This window comes from Alligator sinensis, unplaced genomic scaffold, assembly GCF_000455745.1.
Source record: "Alligator sinensis unplaced genomic scaffold, ASM45574v1 scaffold407_1, whole genome shotgun sequence".
Classification (NCBI taxonomy): Eukaryota; Metazoa; Chordata; order Crocodylia; family Alligatoridae; genus Alligator; species Alligator sinensis.
The window spans coordinates 237,651-244,253 of NW_005842464.1; the positions used below are offsets into that span (position 1 = coordinate 237,651).

Below are 6,603 nucleotides of genomic sequence, written 5' to 3' on the forward strand. Positions count from 1 at the left end.
CTCACCAATTCCCTTCTGTGCCCCCGTGATGAACTTATAGGCAGCCACAAGGTCACCTCTCAACCTTCTCTTGCGGAGGCTGAAGAGGTCCAGGTGCCCCAGTCTCTCCTCGTAGGGCTTGGTCTGCAGGCCCTTAACCATACGAGTGGCCCTTCTCTGGACCCTCTCCAGGTTATCCGCATCCCTCTTGAAGTGCGGCGCCCAGAATTGCACGCAGTACTCCAACTGCGGTCTGACCAGCGCCCGATAGAGGGGAAGTATCACCTCCTTGGACCTCTTCGTCATGCATCTGCTGATGCACGATAAAGTGCCATTGGCTTTTCTGATGGCTTCGTCACACTGCCGACTCATGTTCATCTTGGAGTCCACTAGGACTCCAGATCCCTTTCCATTTCTGTGCCTCCAAGCAGGTCAACAGGTTGGTTGAGCATTGGAAAAGATTACCTAGAGAGGCTGAGGAATCTGTCATTAGAAGTTTTTAAGCGCAAGTTAGATAAATATTTGTCTGAGATGTGTTACACAGAGACAATCCTCCCTTGAGCAGGGATTTGGTCTTAATGATTTGGAGACTTCTTGCAGGCCTATTTTTCTATGATTTTATGAATCATGATCTAAACGCTCTTTCTGTAGACCAGTGGAAGGAAAAAAAACCTGTCCAACAGCATCTCAAATGTCACTTCCTACCTGTTTCTACAGCTTCCCTGACCTCTGTGAGCAGCTGGAAACATTAGTTGGTTTAGATCAGTAACAGCCCATTTCATTATGGGCCTCTTGGGTCCTCTTCCTGGTAGAATCAGCTGTTTCTGCATTCTCAAGAGGTTGGGCGAAATCTCTGATGCAACTTTAAAGCCTCATCAGTGTAAGTAACATGCTTCTGTGATATTTTATGGATTTAAATTAGACTGAAAATACCTCTGAGGAATGAGATTGCCTGTGACTTAACCACGTAACATCTCAGGGTACAGACAAGGTAAGATAAACCACAGGGTTTAGCAACAAGAAGAGCAACCAAGAGAGCTAAGGGAGGAAGTGCTGAGCTGTCCCCGCTCCCTGGAGGCAGTGGTTCAGGAGTACCATGGAGCTCTGCCATTGCCTAGTGACACACCCACAGGGACTTCTACACGTGCACTGCGTAGTGGTGAATGAAACGGTGTTCTCCATGTCGAATTCACCCTGTGGCCACCCTCTTCCACCCCACCCCCCACACCCATTTTCAGAAACTGCCATCACTCTGATTCAGTACCTGCCATTGTCTTTAGCAGCAAAGGCACGTATTACCCACCCTCCAGTGCCAACCTGAGACAAACCCCACTCATGTATGCTCAGTGGGAAGTGACTGTTTGGTTTTGCATATTCATAAGTGAGGCTTGTACTTCAAGACTACAATAAGCAGCCACGTAAGAGAAAAGGCAACAGTGCCAAGCAGGAAGATCTGCCGGCAGCCGCGCCTGTCCATGGAGAAGGGGAGGGAAGGAGCTCACTCTTGTGGCTGAAATGAGGAGCTGTCTCCAAACAGAAGTCTAGTCCTGAGAAATGACTAAGTGGTGGTGAACAGCCAGGTCAGTATTGCTGCTGTCCCTGCTATCTGCCTTCAGCGTCTCACCCCTGTTGCGTACGAGCAAAACTCCAGCTGGACAATCGGCCAGAGGTTTTTGTCTGAGCTTAGATGGCCCAGTGCTGCACACGGGTTTGACCCTGCAGGCCAGACGCATGGCACAGAGCTGGTCTGTGGGCCAGGTCAGGCCCCACATCGCCCCCCTGCAGTAGGATCAGGCCCTGGGGCACCATGCTGCCTCCACCCAGCCAGAGCCCAATCCTGGCTGGGCAGGGAGAGCACAAGCCCCTGGAGCCTGATCCTGGCCAGACAGGGACAGTTTGGGGCCCCCAGAGCCTGATTCTGGCATGGGGGCTGGGTGGAGGCAGCACAGGGCCTCCAAGGGCCTGATCCTCACCAGGCAGTGGCAGCACAGGACTCCACCTCACCCAGCCAGGGTTCGGTTGCATGCCACCCCCATATGCTGGGATCATGCCTGGCATGCCTGATCTAGCACGCCGGGCCACGGCCTGCAAGTTCGCAACGGGATCCCCATGGGGCAGAAAACAGTGCCAGGGGCCAGATCTGGCCCATAGGCCAGGGGTTAAGTACCCCTGATTTAGCTCATTCTGGCATGTCACTGATAGCAGCAAGCACCACCGCTCCTCCTGCCCTTCCAACTGGCTCCTTCATCTCGTCCTGACTGTGAACAGAGAAACACCTGCCATTTCCAGTGCCAGGCCTGCGTGTTCCCCTGGAAGTGGAAGGTCCCAGTAAGACACGGTGTTGCACGCGTCTAGGTCCAGCTCTTTCTCCCCATTCCTGCATTTCCCTCAGCTGCCTCCTAGATCAGACTCAGCTACTAGCTTCACTCATTTCAAGAGTTCTCCATTTTCTCGGGGAAGCAAAAAGGCAATTAAATAAGATACGTTTAAACTCTTTAAAATGTTCAAGTGGCCACAGGTCATGTTGTGAAGGTGAGAGTTAGTGTGTCAGCAGAGAGCAGTTCTGTCACAATTTACCAAAAATCCTATGGAATCAGCATTATAAAAAAAACCCTAAAAGAAATCTAGCTTGTGTTCCTGAAATAACTTCTTATCTCACTGCTTTAAATTCTAAAACGTAAAGATGATGGCGTAAATGTCAAGATTGACTCTTTTATTGATGATTATTTTAGCAGATGATTTGAGAAAGGGGGGTAGAAAACTGGAGATTGATAAAATAGAAAAAATGAGAAGGGAAGCGGGAAGGCAAGAGACAGAAGAGAGGGTAGGAGAGGAAGAGTAACCAAGGTAGGGGTCCCAAAGAGTGGCTAATTTTCCCATCAAGCAGTGCTGAAGTTGGTAATAGGGCACTTAAGTAATAAATAACAATAACTAATGGCCAGGTTTTCAGTCACGCAGCAGCACCTATGGAAAGCATTCAGAGATGCTAGGTAAACTGCTTAAAATCTGGCTCTAGATATTTTGCTACCTCTCATCTGGTGACCATTTCAGCTGTACAAGTTTGAGAAATGTATAGAAAGTTTGGACTTTGAACAGTTATTATATATCCAGAATAAAGTATAGGAGTGCTGGACTGACATAGAAATACAGCCTGCACTGACGCTACCTACTTGGTTTTAAAGTGGAGCACACAAAGCAGTAAGAACCTTAATTTATACTGATCCACCACCCACGCTGAGGCCTTGCACCATCCAAAGACCGCTGATAGACAAACCTTGTAACCACGGCCATTCTCCTTCCACCCCTCTCTGGCAGACGACGTCCCTTGCTTCTTTGTCAGGAACATTTTTCAGCCTGTGAAGCTGAGGAGCATGCAGCTGGGGTAACCCATTGGGGACTGGGTTAATGGAAAAACAGCAGCACGACTGTTATCTGCACTACGGTGGGATGAAAAAAAGTGAGATGTACAATTTCAATAAAAAAATTAAATGTTTTGGTTAAAAATGTGTTTAATGCATCAGTCTTCTCTACCTCTCTCTCTAACTTTTCCTTCCTCTATCCTCTCCCAGATTTTCTTCCTCCTGCTTCTGCCCCGTTCTCCTCCCTCAGTCCACTCTGCTCCCATCCCCCTGCTCTCCTCCCAAAATCTCTTTGCCTCACTCTTTCTCTCTTTCAAGTTAAACCGTTATGTAAGTAACAACAGTGACAGATATAGAGGAAACTACCTTTTATCCTCATTTTTATCTCGTGCCTCGGACTCTCCTGAGAAAAGAGATGGGACGAGCAGAACACCGGGGTTCAGTCAGGGAACTTGGGATCTGAAAAGGCATAAGAATCAGGGGCTGTACTGGGGGGCTCTCAGCAGTGTGGCAGCAGCTGCTCAGACTCTGGACCCGTTCCCCAAATGGACAAATCCACAAAGTGAGGTGGTCTGGTGAAAACAGCTGCCATGCTCCTTTTTAAAGCATAACTCCAATGAGCAATTGTTTAGCTCTGATGTGTTAAGACTAGTCACTGGCATGCTCCTGTAAATCTTGACTGGGACACAACCCACCCAAGCTGAGATGCAACAGATCCAAAACAAGCACTAGAACAAGCAATGATCCCCAAATCCCCGTGTTTCTAACAGGCACCTTTTGAGAGAGAGTTTGACAGCGCTGCCTAGCTCAGCCCCATAAGGCACCTGGCACTGCACAATCCTGCACGGTACTTTGAAACCCATGTCACAAAAAAGGAGACTGTCACCTTGGAGGGAGCCAGCAGCACACTGGTAAGGCAGGTCAAGAACTACACCACCGACACACAGCAATGTTGGCTGAAGCACAAGACAATTAATCAGAAAGTCAGGGGTTGCTGTATGCACTAAACAAATACTACAGAGATAATGACAAACAAGCATAGAAAAGACATTTTAAAAATTAAATCTTCATGTTTTAATCTTCCTGCTGGAGCTTTCAACACCACGTGCCTTTACCTTCAAGATTCTTCACCAAGCATCTGGTTCTAGTCTCCCTCTCCCCCGGTATTTCCAGACCTTTGCCTAGAACCTGCAGCAAAAACCCCCTTTTCCTCTTGCCTGCATTTGCTTTCCCCTCGTTGGATATACTTCTCCTCTTCTACCTTTTCTTCCTTCCTCTTTCTTTCACTACAAGATAAGGAATTGTGTTTTAAAGTTGGTATGTGTGTATTTTGTATCTCCCCTTGTAGTTTGGTATTTTTATCTATTTGTGTGCCATGGCATTACTCTTGTAGCTTATATTTTATACTCTTCACCTTTTAACTAAATGTGTTTTACACCCTTTTAGTTTTAGAAGTAAGTGATATACTGTAACAATGTTAACAAGGGTAGGAATCAAACAGCTTCCCTGTATCAGGCGGGCCCCTGAGTGAATCAGTGATTGAATGCATAACACAGTAGCAGGTGGCAAATAACATCCAGGGAAGCTGCAGATCAACCAAGGGAAGAAATCAATAGGAGACAATGTAACAACCGGGCAATCTCTAAACCTCACTGATCAAGGGCTAGAAGCCCTGGCCTGAGTTAATCAACACCAGGGGACCAACTTTTGGGCTGAATATCTCCAGATCGACCACTCCCAGAGCCCGCTTCAAAATGCATCAACGGACCCCCAAACCTGCACATACATGCGGACGACCCCTGGGGCTGACAGATGCCGTCCAGTAGCCACCGAGGGGGAAGTCCCACGAGGATCAATGACCCCTGGATTTGGCAAACCTGAAAACTGGGGAGTCACCAAAGTCTGCCAAGGAAAGATAAAAAGCAGTGAAAAGTGACCCTCAGTGGCGCCCTCTTGATCTCCAACTTGACCAGCACCCGACCTGTCCAGCCAGAAGGACCAGCCGGTGACCCCCTTCTGGAGGATAACACCGCGCTGGAAGAAGCCTCGACTGGCCATCGACGGCAGACTCCAGCGCCTGTGGGATAGGTATACCCGACTCTTGTAGCTCGCTACTGTGTGTGTGCATGTGTGTGTGGGGGTGGGACGGACCAGCCCCAAGGTTTATGATTTGACTTCATTACAGTGTTTCAATCTGCCTAATAAACCAGAATTTTAAGGATCCCGAGTTGGACATTTGTAGCCAACAAACCAATGTTAAAGATTACACTTGTGAGTACCAGCAGACACAATTAACACATGTGGAACCTCTGAAGAATCTCAGTCTGGCACAGAAGGAGACACTATACTGCTTATTTAAGCAATTTCTCCTTTGTGCATCTTACCACTAGCCTTTACCTGTGTTGTTGTTACGTGTCATCTACTTATCTTTTCAAAATTAAAGTGGAAATAGCATGGGATGGCTTCTGGCACTGTGGTGACCACTAAGAAGGATGGGTTGTGGTTAATTCCTGGATCAGATCAAGCACAAGGACATGACGAGCAGGCTCCCTACTTGGCTGGCTTGCCATATCCTTTCCACTTGACCAGATATATGAGCTTCCTCCAACCAGGGGCAAGAATGTTTTCACATACATCATTCTCAAGGCCCTTGAACAGCGATCAACATGGGCAGAGAGTTCGATCATGCCAGAAACAAACTGTCTTGACTTTAATAATGAGATCTGAAAAATCAGGTACAGTTTCATAGATTTCATAGATTTCACAGACATTCGGGCTGGAAGGGACCTCGGAAGATCATCGAGTCCAGCCCCCCGCCCAAAGGGCAGGAAGTCAGCTGGGGTCATAGGATCCCAGCAAGATAAGCATCCAGTTTCATCTTGAAGGTGCTCAACGAAGGCGCTTGAACCACCTCCGGTGGCAGGCTGTTCCAGACCTCGGGGGCTTGGACAGTAAAGAAATTCTTCCTTATGTCCAGCCTGAAACGATCTTGAAGTAGTTTGTGACCATTCGACCTCGTCATCCCTTGGGGCGCTCTGGTGAACAAACGTTCCCCCAGATGCTGGTGGTCACCCCTGATAAACTTGTAGGTGGCCATCAGATCACCCCTGAGCCTGCGCTTTTCCAGGCTAAAGAGCCCCAGGGCTCTCAGCCTGTCATCGTAGGGTCTGCTTCCCTGACCTCTGATCATGCACGTGGCTCTTCTCTGGACTCTCTCAAGCTTCTCCACATCCTTTTTGAATTGTGGAGCCCAAAACTGGAAGCA

The 6,603-nt window shown here is 48.2% G+C and overlaps 1 long non-coding RNA gene across 1 annotated transcript in view; it reads right to left on the reverse strand.

The window, feature by feature from the left end:
* Window positions 1–6,603, reverse strand: part of LOC112551448 — a 30,554-nt gene that overhangs the window by 3,842 nt on the left and 20,109 nt on the right. The window contains exons 2-4 of the long non-coding RNA XR_003095759.1: window positions 4,225–4,294; window positions 3,705–3,797; window positions 3,254–3,416 (exon numbers count right to left, since the gene is read on the reverse strand). This is a non-coding gene — a long non-coding RNA (uncharacterized LOC112551448). The remainder of the gene's footprint in view (window positions 1–3,253; window positions 3,417–3,704; window positions 3,798–4,224; window positions 4,295–6,603) is intronic.